The sequence below is a fragment of the Panthera pardus genome, unplaced genomic scaffold, assembly GCF_024362965.1.
Source record: "Panthera pardus isolate Hobbes unplaced genomic scaffold, ASM2436296v1 HiC_scaffold_13, whole genome shotgun sequence".
Taxonomy (NCBI): domain Eukaryota; kingdom Metazoa; phylum Chordata; class Mammalia; order Carnivora; family Felidae; genus Panthera; species Panthera pardus.
In genome coordinates, this window is record NW_026526688.1 from 91600215 (window position 1) to 91614843 (window position 14629).

Sequence of the window (14629 nt, forward strand, 5' to 3'; positions counted from 1 at the left end):
TGAAGGTTAGTTTTGTGTGTCAACTTGGTTGGGCCACAATGCCGAGAGATGTGGTCATACATTTTTCTGGATGTTTCTGTGAGAATGTTTTTGGATGAGATTAGCATTTACATCAGTAGACTTTGAGTAAAGCAGATTTCCCTCCATAATGTGGATAGGCCACCTTCAATCAACTCAAGGCTTGAACAGAACAAAGGACTGACATTTCTGAAGCAAGAAGGAATTTTGCCAGCAGACAGGTTTGAGACTTGAACTGCAACCTTGACTCCTTTGGGTTTCTCACCAGTTTACCCTGCGGGCTTTGGACTTGCCAGTTTCCATAATCGCATGATCCAATTCCTTGCAATCTTTCTCTCCATCTTATTGGTTCTGAGAAGGAGAACTTTGTTTTTTATCCTACTTATTAACTTTTTTACCGGTGCTACTGGAAATAATATTTTCCATTCTGGTATTTAATTCGCCTGCCTTCATCTCCTGTGAGAAGAGCAATAGTGCAATTAAATCATTTTCCTATTGTTTGCTTCCTTATTAATTTTAATTTATCCCTTAGAAGATCAACAATGCCTTACTTACCCCAAATGCATTGTGAGGAGGCTTCAGCTACCAAGCTCTACTATTTGCCTTTACCTGAGTACCTTCTCATGCTTATGCATATTATAGTAAGTACTTTTACTTATACTGTCAGTATAGTGTCCCATTGGGACTATTCCCTAACTTAACAGAACTGATAATGCTGTTTTCAGGACTCCTCTTGGGACATCTTTTTATCCTTTTCTTTTTAAATTTAATTATAATAATATAATCCTTAAATTATAGTATTTATAGCCAAGCAAATTCTGCTATCAGAAGAAACTTTTATTCAGTATGATATTACTGTCGTATCAGATATTACTCTAGCAAATTCAGTTAAATGTACACAGGGATAGGTATTAATTTTTACTTTGGAAATTCATTAAATTTGAGATTTACAACTAAGAGTATTACTTCAATGTTTCTGTTTAATACAAACCTAAAACTAATTAATTATTTTGATCTTTTTAGTTATATGGACAGGTATGAGTTAGTGATATAATTGTTTCTGTATTTAACTCTGAACACTTTTGGGGAATTAATTCTACCCTTGTCAAGTAATGCATTTTTGTAAAGTATCAGTTAATTTGAAAATGATTACCTGAATTTCATATTTTATATTTTTCCTATTTATTTAATGACTGAAATCTTGCCTTCTTCCTAAGTGGATAGAAGACAGCTTTCAAAATGCATAAAATACAAGGGTGACTGGGTGGCTCAGTCTGTTAAACATCGGACTGTTGATTTTGGCTCAGTTCATGGTCTCACGATTCATGGCTTCAAGCCCCATGTCTGCTGTCAGCACACAGCCTGCTTGGGATTCTGTCTTTGCCCCTGTCCTTTTCCCTCTCTTTCAAAATAAATTAATAAACTTAAAAAAAATGGATATGGGACGCCTGGATGGCTCAGTCAGTTAAGCGACTGACTTTGCCTCAGGCCATGATCTCACGGTTTGTGGGTTCGAGCCCCGCGTCGGGTTCTGTGCTGACAACTCAGAGCCTGGAGCCTGCTTCTGATTCTGTGTCTCCCTCTCTCTCTTCCCCTCCCTCTGCTTGCAGTCTGCCTCTCTCTCTCTCAAAAATAAATAAACATTAAAAAATTAAAAATAAATAAAATGCATAAAATAGAACAGTGAAGACACTTAGTCAAGATAAAAGGAAAAGAAATAATAAAATAAAATAAAGCAAACCTGGTTTAGTAATTGAGCCCAAGTTTCTCTGTAGAGTTTGACCATACATCTGTGCCTCAGAACAAAAATAAAAACAAACTTCTTCATTTAACAAAAAAAAAAAAAAAAAAAAGGAAAGAAAGAAACAAAGAAAGCAAGAAAAAGTTGCTAAAAAGAAAAGGCTAATCCTCACACATTGAAATTGAGGCATTATGGAAATATATACCCAATTATTCATAACGGCTTCCTCTGTAATTTAATTTAAGAAATGTGAAATAAAGTTACAAGACTCATATAATGTTGTTGATTCTTTCTTTTAGCATCTTTCTCCCTTTTTATATTAATATGGTACTGAGTTCCATAAGTTTATAAGTTCCACAGACTTAACCATTTGTTTTGGACACTGTTATTATCATCAGCTAATTTGAAGATGAGGGGTGTGTGTGTGGGTGTGTATGAGTGTATGTGTATTTTGATTGTACTCATGAATGATTCATCTAGTTCTCAGACATTAGAATTCATAAATTCATTCATAATATCACTTGACAAAGTTTTGCAATGTTTTAAACTGCATTTATGAAAATCTAATATCCAATAATAATAAATAACTTGAGATACAGATATTTCTTATCTACTAATTATAATTAGTTATTTCAAGCAAATGTTATAGAAAGAGGAACTTTTCCTGAGGGGTAAATATAAGGACATTCAAGAATGCCATTTTCTGTGAAAGTCATATCTATGTAGTTAAATGCATTTTTATTCATTAAGCACATATTTAATAACTAGATTGTGAACTTTAAGGGGATATCAATATGGTTTCCATGTTCAAAGAGCTTGTAAGTAAGAACTAGGAGACAGTTCAGGAAAACTAGCATTGGACACAAAACTTGAAGGATGCATGAACATTTAGCAAAGGCATCCAAAAGGGAATAAGGTAAGTTCCACATAGGGAGTATTTATCCATTTTTTGTATTCCTCTGCAGAGAAGCAGTTGGTTCTCCACTAATATCCATTCATATCCATAACTGGATTAAAAACATTTCAAGAAAAGGTCTTTGTGAACATAGGAAACAAAATAAATGATTTGTGTCTGATTTTCACATTTTAATTTCATACAAAGATCTAATTCTTCCAGTCTATCATTTTCTGGAAAAATACAATCATATTGAAGATGTCAAGTAACTGCTCTTTTATTCAATAACTTTTCTGTATTTTTTACATGTACTTGATTTCAAGAGCGAATGAAAAATAGTTGACAAATGATACAGATGGCAAAGAAAAAAAAAGTATTGGAGATCACAGTGGAAATTTAGTAAACTACATATCCTATTTATTTAGTTTTAACTCTCCTACTTTGTCTATGAGGTCAGTATGTAGCACATCTGTTTCGTTGTTGAACAAATTATTTCTTATACGGAATTCACAGACCTGTTGGAGACTCACAAACCTATACTTTCATTTCCAGTTGAAAATGTCATCTGGCTAGCAGTCCTTGAAATAGCCTCCTCCACCTTTTCTCTAAACTTGCTAGGAAGAGACTTTAAAAAGATGAAATTGCACAACACTGTGAACGGGGATTCACTGTCAACTTATTGTCAGAATATGAGAGGAATTTCCATTAACTACAAGGCCAAGGAGAGTGGATTAAATATACAATCAGTATGATGCTTCTAGTGCGTCTGCCTGCCAGAAAGTAGATAGAAAGACCTTTATTTCGTCCCTCTCTCTTTAATCCCTGGATCAGAAACAAAATCTCAACCGAGCAGAAAACTGAATAGCCATCCTTCCACTCACTGCATGCTAAATTTTAGGCTGCGTTACAGTTTCCCATGCCCCCCACCTGACCCCTAATACTCTCTTATTCTTTAGTCACTTAAAATATGATAATTAAAAAAAACGATATACACACAAATAAAAAATTGGGATAAGGGAAGGAAAAGAACGACTGGAAATGACTTGAAAGCTGAGAATGAATCATATGAGTAGAGCACTAATTGAGGAGGGGAAACAAGAAGAAGCTCTAATAAGGCTTTTCTCTATATTTATTCTCCATCTGTTATGAGTGTTCTACAAGTTTAATGTAGATAAGAGAGGACCCACGTCAATGGGTGAAAACACTCGGTAGATAAATCGTAGATAAACATTGGAAACTGGGTTAGGAAATATGCATACTATGGTCTGTAACTTTATGCAATTATCTGACAAAGGTAACTGGATGTGGATACCCTCTTCCTTTCAATAATAGGCAAACATAAACAACAATATTAATGCTGATGGAAATGTGAGTCATCCCTCCCCTCCACACTCACACACACACACACACACACACACACACACACACACCCACACCCACACACACACACACTGAATCCTTCCAGTTCCTATTATCCTGTATTATCTTCTTCATAGTGCCTGTTACCTCTAAACTATGACTTCTTTATCTCTCTGCTAGTGGTGGCTTTGCTGACTAGATTATATGCTCAGTGAGAGCAGGATTCTTCTACGTTTTGTCCACTGTTCTATATTCTTCAATTACTGAAGTGACTAAGACATAATAAGGGTTTGTCAAATATTTACTAAATAAAATAGTGAAAGAGAATGAATGAGGTCTGAAAATTTAGAGTAAGAGCCTCAATGATATGATCTACTCTAAGAATAGAAGACAGTATTTTAGTTTAGCACCCATGTATAGTCAGATACAAAAGTACTGACATCTATGAAATGGGAATGAGAAGCCTAGAAAACCAGGTTAAAAGCCAAAACCATAAGTTAAAAGGAGAATGAGGGGAACAGAATGGCAGAAAGACAGATGCATTGATATGTGTAAGTATCTCCTGCAAAGCCTTGGATCATGAAGTAAACTTACACATTTCAGCATTTTCTGGGATTTCTTTCTGTGTTTTCTAACTACGACCAATTGATTTATTTAGGTGCTAATGTCGTGCAGGCTTTAAAAGAGAAGGCCGTTCATAAAGACATTGGAGTATGGGGGAAATAGTATAAGATAATTCTCCTCCCTCAAAATTTGATCCTAATGCGAGTTACTCCACGCAGACGCATCTGAAAGAATGTGACTGGTCCTGTGTCTCTGAATCAGTGACACTGATTTCGACGCTTCTGATGGATCTTCGGAATGTACACAGTTCAGGACCTCTTGCTGGATCCTGATGGGCTTTTTGTACAGAGAAGGCAAGTCCTCAAGATCATTAAAGAACTTCTAACAAAACTGTTTAGTGCCTTTGTCTGTTAAGATTCATGCTCTGGATGATTTTATTTTCAGTATGTTTGTCTTAAATGAGACATAATTGTTTTGAGTCAGACATACTGTATCGTCTGTATGCTCTAATTGTATGAAACATCGTATGCTCGCAGCTGAGAGATCTTATTATTTCAATTAATATAAATACTTCAGTAGAAGATGGAATGTATATTAGTAGTAAGGTATATCAAGAAATATGAAAACGTAAGCATTTTATGTCCCATTTCGATCAGCAGAAAAACGTTCATATTAGATATGGCTGCAGTATGATGTTATGATGTGGAAAAACACATCCATAATGCTGGTAACCAATTTGGGATTCTTCACTAGAATGAAGAGAAAAGATACAAAGAGATGAAAGAAAAAAAAAAACATGGAAAGAACAATATATACCTGAGGACAGAAAATAGAGATCCAGTGTAAAAATGAGAAATGTTCTTGAAAGAAATCTGAAAATTTTGCTTATATACAAAACTTGTGCAAGTATGTAAGTTGAAAGTTATACTGTACTCAACAGCAAAATTGATGAGAGTGCAAATGATAAGATATACCTCCTGCTTACATTTTTGCTGGCTCATGTCTTTATCAACTAGGGACAATAAAAATGCTGAAAGCAAAGTAATTAATGCTGGCAAAATTTTGAGAGTAGACAATCATGTCCTCTATACATTATATCCTAGAAATTTAATTTTCACGTATATTGACAGTCCTATGCATACCTCTCAGAAAATATTCTACTCAATTTCTCTTATTTTTAAAAGCAAGCATACATATGAAAAAGTCACCAGGCTTCTTAGAAAAACTGTTAAAATCCACAAATCGAATCTAGGTAGTTTAAGCAGTAAATTGATTTATTAAATGGTATTAGATAGGTTTCAGAACTGCTCAGAAGTTAGGAAAAATCAATGCTTTGCTACACCTGCTATATGCTGTAGCATTAACGGAGTCCCTCTACTGGAATCAGATTTGCTATCACTGAGAAGTTGGAGAACTTATGGTCACTACAATGATGTCTGCTACCACTGAGGGCTGATATTTTGCTCTTCACCATACCAGTAAAACTGAATGTCTGCAAAAGTCTGTTTCACCATGGTGTTCACTTCTGAATTAAAATCTTGCATGGGTGTCCTCTCAGGAATGAAGTCACATACAAATGATCTCATTATACAGGAAAATGGGTACTTGGTTCTGACTTTTCTGTGTAAAGAGCATGTAAGATTTCACTGTGTAGGAATACCTCTAAATATTAAAAAGAATATTCAAAATATGAAAACAGTCAGGGCACCTGGGTGGCTCAGTTGGTTATGTGTCCGACTGCAGCTCAGGTCATGATCTCACGGCTCGTGAGTTTGAGACCCGCTTTGGGCTCTGTGCTCACAGCTCAGAGCCGAGAGCCTGCTTCGGATTCTGTTTGTGTGTGTGTCTCTCTCTCTGCCTCTCCGCCGCTCACGCACGCTCTGTCTCTCTCTGCCTCTCAAAATTAATTAAGCATTTAAAAACTATGAAGACAGTCATGAATATGGAAAATACCTACAACAACAACAACACAAACAACAAAATAACAGCAAGCTGATCAACCTACCAACCAACAGCCGAGAGCCAATAAACAAGATTTATTCCTGTTGGCAGAGGTATGAAGCATCAACATCTCAACAACAGGCAAGTCATGGAACAATATGATCCTACTTTTTTGGTTACACTGTAAATTTAGGAATTCTGAAGCATCATGTATTCTCAATATGGATTGTGAAGCAGGAGACGGATTCTAGACCTGCTTCCCAGAAGCACTTTGTGTCTGTTCAGTTTCCTTATAATTAGAAAAGGTATGTCTCACATCACATCTTTCAGTCAATAATTTAGGATGCATTTGTTCCACGTTTAGTAACATTTGAAAATGATAATGAATTTTCTGTAGCTTGGTAAAAGTGATTAAACTGCTGACTTTTGGGGGAGAATAATGCTAGAGGTATTTTACTGAACAAAATATCAACACAGTCAGATGTTTGGAGAATTAATGAACGAATGTTTTTTTTTTCTTTATTTTTTTTTCTTCTTCTTCTTCCTTTTTTCTTTCCTTATTTTTTTTTGTCTCCAGAAATACAGCTGGGCATAGAATAACATAATTGCCTCCTGTGTTTCCAAGGATCTAGAAAATTATTTCCTCATATTTAAAACTCTGAGTATGCAATTATTAGATTAAAAAATATGGAGTGGCAGCTACCCAATGGCAGGTATCATCCACTGCCAGCTGTTTTGTTATAGCACTTCTCCTCTACCACTTTGAAGGAAAAACATTTATCATCGTGGTCATTTTGTAAATAAACAACATTAGAAGGAGTTCCCAAATTTTCAATTTCAACTTCACTTTCCCAAAAAGAATGTAACTGTAAAAAGATAATCAAATACACAAATTCCCAACATTATGTAAAAATATAAATATACGTGGTAATTGGAAGATAATATTTCTGCTCCAGTTATCATTCAAATGTATGATCCTAGGAGGGGGGATTTGATGAAGATGGTGACATAGAAGATTCCTGAATCCCTTCCTCCCACCAACGCACAGCTAGATAGCTACATGTGGGTTAGTTTCCGCTGCAAGAGATCCAGAAACTCGTTGAGTGACTCCTACAAATAGAAAACATCTACATCAAAATGGATAGGAAAGATTAACTCTACCCCACACAATGCCATACAGTTTAGAGGGAACCCTTAACTCTGAGCTTCTCCAGAAGGAGCAGAGAGTTTGGACCCCACATGTAGCATCCCAACTTTTAACATTCTCAGTGGACGCACTGGTTTCCAAAACACCTACATTTGGAAATCATCAGGGCTGGTGTCCAGGAGACCCACAGACTATAAAAAACAAAAAACCAGTTCTTATGGACATAAAGTCATTCTCCACAATTATCCTCATCAGGGCTCAGCACAGAGAGAGCAGACAAAATTGCTCATTATTCAAACAGTGGAAAAGGGTGAACACTCTATCGAGAAGAACCAAGGGCACCTGGGTGGCTCAGTAAGTTAGACTTCCGACCAGCTCAGATCATGATCTCACGTCTCATGGGTTTGAGCCCCTGTCTGGTTCTGTGCTGACAGCTCAGAGCCTGGAACCTGCTTTGGATTCTGTGTCTCGCTCTCTCTCTGCCCCCCCACCCCTGCTTGCTCTCTCTCTCTCTCAAAAATAAACATTAAAAGTTAAAAAAAAAAGAGGAGCCAAAGTCTGTTATATTCTCAGTATTCAATATATGATTATTGAATAAATCAAATAGAATTTTTCTGAATACTCGACATGGGCATGCAAAATGAATCACTGCATGAACATTTATTTTTAAAGTTGGACATCTGGAACTAGAACATTCTGGTGTGTCAGGCTGTTATACATCAAAAGAGGTATGTGTGTGTGTGTGTGTGTGTGTGTGTGTGTGTATTTTTCTAACTAATTAATTGTACTAGTAGTATTTTCATCGGGAAAAGGGGGATCCACTTGATTCACTGGAGTTTGATACATCTATATTTGATAACCAAAGAGTGTGAGCCTGACTTATGTAATGTACATAACCTAAAGAAAGCTTCAGCTCTTAAATAGGGACGAAGTCCTTTAAGTGGAAAGTGCAACAATGCAAGGAAGTTTATAGTAGAATGAAATATGAATTATAATGCTAAGTTGTCGAGGTTTGCAGCCCCATGAGTTGTATTTTAGGAAAGATGTTCATATGGTCCATAAATAATAAGTTATTTCAACTTTAATCTGCAAATTTTACATTAATAAAAATAACTATCATATTTACAGAAAAGTTAGTTACCAGGAACTGCGTGAAGTTTAATCCTCATAACAAGGTATTTACCTTGTCACTGCAGTATTGAGGAAATGGATGCTTACAGGGGCTGACTTCACCAAAATTATAGAGTAGGTTGGAAGGCAAAGACACCTAAAATTTGGTTCCAAACACTGTTTCAGCTTTGATTCTGCGTGCATTCAACAGCATCATCAACATTCTACTCATCAGTCATTTTGAAATGTCAATTTTTCAACTTAAATACCATGCTTTAATTGATGAAGTGACATTGTACTCAAGAGTTAAGTTTCTAAACTCCCAAGACATTTCAACAAATTTACAGGTAAATCTAAGTGCCATAGCCCAGGATTCAAATTGCCATGTTACGAATCTTAGCTCTGCCCCTCACATCTCTGTAAATTTGACCGGCTTTACCTGTGTGCTTCTAATTTTTCTTATTTAAGGTTGAAATTAATGGTCAGTTAGTGCCTAGGTTATTGAAATGGTTAAATAATTTACATCATTTAAAGAGCTGAGACACTGTCTGGTATATGAGAAGTGCTCAAAACAGGTTTATTATTAATATTACTATTAAGAAAATACCTTTTTATTGTCTGTATTACATTTTTCTGTATTTGTGGAATTTTTTTTATGAAGTCACTAAATTAAGCTAGTCAATCACTAGTTTGGAATTACACCAGGTACCAGGATCTATTATATAGCTTTTTATTAAAAAAAGTTTACTTATTTATTTTGAGAGAGAGAGAGGGAGAGAGAGAGAGTGCACAGTGGGAAAGGGACAGAGAGACAAAGAGAGAAAGAGAGAGAGAAAGAGAGGGAGAGAGAGAGAGAGGATCTGACTGGGCGCTAATGGCAGAGTCTGATGTGGGGCTCAGACTCATTTACCGTGAGAGCAAGACCTGAGCCAAAATCAGACACAACTGACTGAGCCACCCAGGTGCCCCTATAATACAGCTTTTAGTAGGAATATTTTTTATCAGTGCAATCTTTTGCTTTTTAACATTAGCCATAATTGAGGTGCCTGGGTGGCTCAGTCAGTGAAGCGTCTGACTTTGGCTCAGGTCATGATCTCACAGTCTGTGAGTTTAAACCCCGTGTTGGGCTCTGTGCTGAAATCTCCGAGCCTGGAGCCTGCTTCGGATTCTACGTCTCCCTCTCTCTCTGCCCCTCCTTCTCCCCTCCCTCTCTCTCTCTCAGAAATGAACAAACATTAAAAAAATGAAAAATATTAGCCCTAATTATTAATATAGAAGATTTTAAAATTTCCATTGCCGTAATATGCTTTTATAAAGAAATATATAAAATGCATATATCCATAATATAAGCATACTGTAAAGTTGAAGAGGTCTAGGTGTATGTCTTTTTTGCAATCATTGCTTTGAAGACTATTCCTTCCACATCTGATGCCACCCAAGTAAACCACACTGTGCAGCTACCCTGTAGGGGATTAATATATGTTTGTTAAATTACAGTGAGATCTGAAACTCTTTTCTGTCACTGTCTAAATCTAAATGACAATGGATTACTAAAATGCACATGTTAGGTTCCCGTGGCATATCACACTTGAAGCCTGAGGTCTGAAGAGCTATGCTTCCAGGAAACATTACCTAGCTGCTCTGTGAACTCGTAATTTATACAGTAAAGATGCATTTGGATCTATTCCTCCTCCACTGAAAGGCCTTTGCCAAAGTAAGGAGCAGAGATTATCCTTGCTAACTTGTGTCCCTGCGAGGAGTGGACCTCTTCTTGGAAAGTTTTCCTCTATGTTCCTCAATTGTGGCTGGGCTGAAGGAATAAGAAATAGGAAACAATGAGATGGGTAAGGCTCTCTGCCTCCTGGTCCTGCTATGTAATCCTCATGGTCACAACTCAGAGCCCACGGATAAACAGCCATTCTGATGATTTTTCCTGTGCGTGTGCCAATAATTGTGCATTGGAGGAACTCGTGCAATCAGAAGACCGCTGCGCTGAGTTGACGATGCCCATTTTCAATTGTGTTTTTAGATATCGGTTGTTAAGAGTACTTTATCTCTAATTTTGGTTATGTCTATGATTTTCTCTGTCATCCCTTATGTTGATCCCATTATGTGATAATAAATAGTCAGCTATTTTAAAAGAGGGATTATACACATTTTGAATCAAGTATCTCCACATGTTGTAGGCCCTGTTTATACAATTGGAAAGTTTTAATAAAGTGTTGTCATTTGTTATATTCACTGCATATATAATCAGAAAGTTTTAGTTTCTCCAACATATGCTTTCAAATAAATGATTAAGCCTTAACCAAGTGGACTTGTCTAACATTGCGGCGAATCAGAAAATATATACATTGTAGGAATGGAGAATATAGGGAACCGGTAAATTAAAAGGGAAAAGTCAAGGGCAATCTAAATGAGGGAGAAAGTTTTTATCCATAAAAATAAAGTTCAAAAGTGAAATTTATCTCGAATTATAATTGTAGATATAAATAATTTTTAACAGAGATATGTTACTGTAAGAAGACAAACTTTTATAAAACAGAAAAGAAATAATTTTCTACTTCTCCATACAGTTTAAGTATGAATACCTCGACTACAGTTTAATAGTGTGTTTGTTTATTTATGTGTTTATTGAAGTTTATTTATTTTGAGAGAGAGAGAGAACAACCACAGTCACCCATGTAAGAACGAGTGGGGGAGGGGCAGGGAGCGAGGGAAACTGTGCTGTCAGTGTAGAGCCAAGTGCAGGGCACAAACCTATAAATGGTGAGAACATGACCTGAGCTGAAATCAAGACATGGTCACTTAACGGACTGAGTCCACCAGGCATCCCATTAGTTTGTTTAAAGGTATATTTTCGTCTTTGTTTTGAGGCAGTTCAAGATAAATTTTAAATAATTAAAATAGGCAATTATTTTTTTAAAAAATGAGGGTTTATTAATCTCAGGTGGATGAAATATAAAAACTTTCTATTATTTATTGTGAAACTTTATCAAAATATAGAGCTACAATAACCTCAGTTACATCATGCTACTGATCTTTATAGGATTTGATATTCTTACTTAGGAATTTAGAGAATAGTTTTTATTAACACAATGTTAGAAACTAGTTTTGGTATTTATTCATAATACTCTGGAAAATACATAGGTTGTTTTAAACTGCACTAAGGCAAAGAACTTATTTCTTTTTTATTCCTTTTCTTTATCTTTTTTTTTTTTTTTTGATAAACGACTTGAAGAAGGTCTCAGAAAAAAGATACCAAATCTTAAAATTTATTATTGTCAATAGTCTGCATGACCTTTACTTTAACTGCATCTTGGCTGTCAGTAATAATCCAAGGCTGCACTTTCAATGATAAACTGAAAGACTTTGCATATTGAATCTCTGGGTCTCCTTGAGAGTGCTCAGATATCAGAGTCATTTATTCCCATTGTCAGAGCAAGGTCCATTATGAAAGCCCATTCGTCTTTACTTGAAGATGAAGAGCAGAAAACTCTACTTCTGCCTTGAATCAAGTACTAACTACTTCAGGGCCCTTAGATATATCAGTAGGCTGACTTGCTAGGTATGCGTCTAAGATCTCTCTCTCTCTCTGTCTCTGTCTCTCTCTCTTTCTTTCATGTTTTTGCTCTGGCACTGGTTCTTTAAGAGTTTGCTTTACCTTTATAATATACAATGTTGGTGGCACATAAAATAATGCTTTATCACATACCTGAGATCACACACCATTTCTTTTGAAATAGGCTTTTTGTCTGTTTTTTTTTTTATTTCCTAGTTTAAACTGACAAGCTAGATTACTAGTAGAATTTTGAAAAACAAAACCAGAAACAAAAAACCATATCTTCCCTGTCTAGAATAATAATACCTACAGAAATTATAATAATAATTTATTATAAATGAATAATTTACTATAAATTCCAATTTCAAAATTTTATTATGAAATAGTAACAAATTTTACCTACTTATGATTCAATATTCTTATTTAATAATTGACCAGACAATAAAACAATTTCTAAATATAGCGTTGGACTAATCACCTCAACTTATAAGATACTATGGGAAATACATGATGAATAAAGGTAGTAATTCCATGATACATATATTATTAGATGATGCGTTTGTCTCATACTCCAATTCAGATCAATATGGTAACTGAATAGTGTAATATGTGGAATCCTGTTTTCCAAAAATTGCTCTGAATAACTCAAACCAAAAGCTTTATTTTGGACACTTTGCTCCATATTTCCTACTCAGGACAACTCAAGTCTCACGTTTACTCTCAGAGCTCTTCAAGGTAGGGAAAATAAGGAAACAGTTGGAAGAGCTGTAACATGTCAACAAGCCTGAACATCATGGTTCTGGACATTTGACACTCAAAAGAACATGTAAGAGAAGAAGAGAGATGTCCAGGCCTTTGCCAAAGGAAAACAGCCTAAGGATGAGGCTGAGTTTCCTAGTGTTGCTGTAACAAATGACCAAAACTTTGGTGGCTTAAAACAACAGAATTTTTTTCCTTCAAGGTGCCAGAAGCTGGGATTCCAAAATCAAGTTGTCGAAGGGCTGTGCTATCTCTGGAGGCTCTGGGAGAGAATCCATTCCTTGCCTCTTCTAGCTTCCGATGGCTGCTAGCCTCCCCTTGGCATCCCTCGGCTGGTGGCCTCATCACTCCAGTCATGGCTTTGTCTTCACATCACCTTCTCCCTTGTGTGTGTGTCTGATTTCTCTCTGTCTCTCTCTTAATAAGGACACTTGTGATCGCAGCCAAGGATTATCCTGATAATCTAGGATGATTTTCTCATCTCAAGATCCTTAACTTAAACATATCTGAAAGATCTTTTTTTTTTTTCAAATGAAGTCACATTGAGGGGTTCGGGGAGTAGGGCACAGACATATCTTTGGGGTATGTGTGTGTGGTATTTTTCAACTTACCACAGGCTGTTTACCATTATTGATATGGAAGCAAAAGGAGAGAGCCAGCTCTAAATGATGATCCTCTTACAGAGCTGCAATTATGATGACATATATGTCCTCAAATAGGACCACTCCTTGGGGGTGGGGAGAGAGGTTTGGGAGAGCTTTGACAAGCAAATGTTTTTATGCTATAACAAAATTAATATTGAGTGTATCCAAAGTACAAAATAATTTAGAATAATATGATGGTTTTGAGAAAATTTTCAAAAGTTCCCTTTGAAATGCAAGCAGTTTTAGTTGGTTTTGGTTGAGGCAAAATAAGAACTGAGAAAACCACTTTTCTTACTTCACCTAATGTTTTATATAGAAACATTACAAAATAAACAGAAGTGAGATTGTATATATTCACATCTAATACAATTGACTAAAGTATATCAGAGGAAGGAGTGGATAAGAAGTGAATTATTTTGAATGACTTTTTTTTAAGTTTATTTATTTATTGTGAGAGAGAGAAAGAAAGTGAGAGCATGTTCAGGGGAAGGGCAGAGAGAGAGAGAGAGAAAGAGAGAGAGAGAATCCCAAGAAGGCTATGCACTGTCAGCACAGAGCCAGATGTAGTGCTTGAACCTACTAATAGTGAGGTCATAACCTGAGCTGAAACCAAGAATCCGATGCTTCACCAACCGAGCCGTCCAGGGGCCCCTCTTTTGAGTGACTTTAATGATTATTGAACTGACTCTTGATAAAAAATGAACTTACGTTCATTTTCTATATGTAATGATAAAGCTTTTAAAAAATGTTTAAAAAGTGTTAATTAATTTAATTAGCTGGCAGTCCTTGGTTGTGTTTTGAAAAAGAAAAAAAAAAAAGGTGTATTCTGTAATGCTTTTGTTTTCCTTTAAAGAGCTGAACTAACTTTGCTGCAAAATTCGGCAAGGAG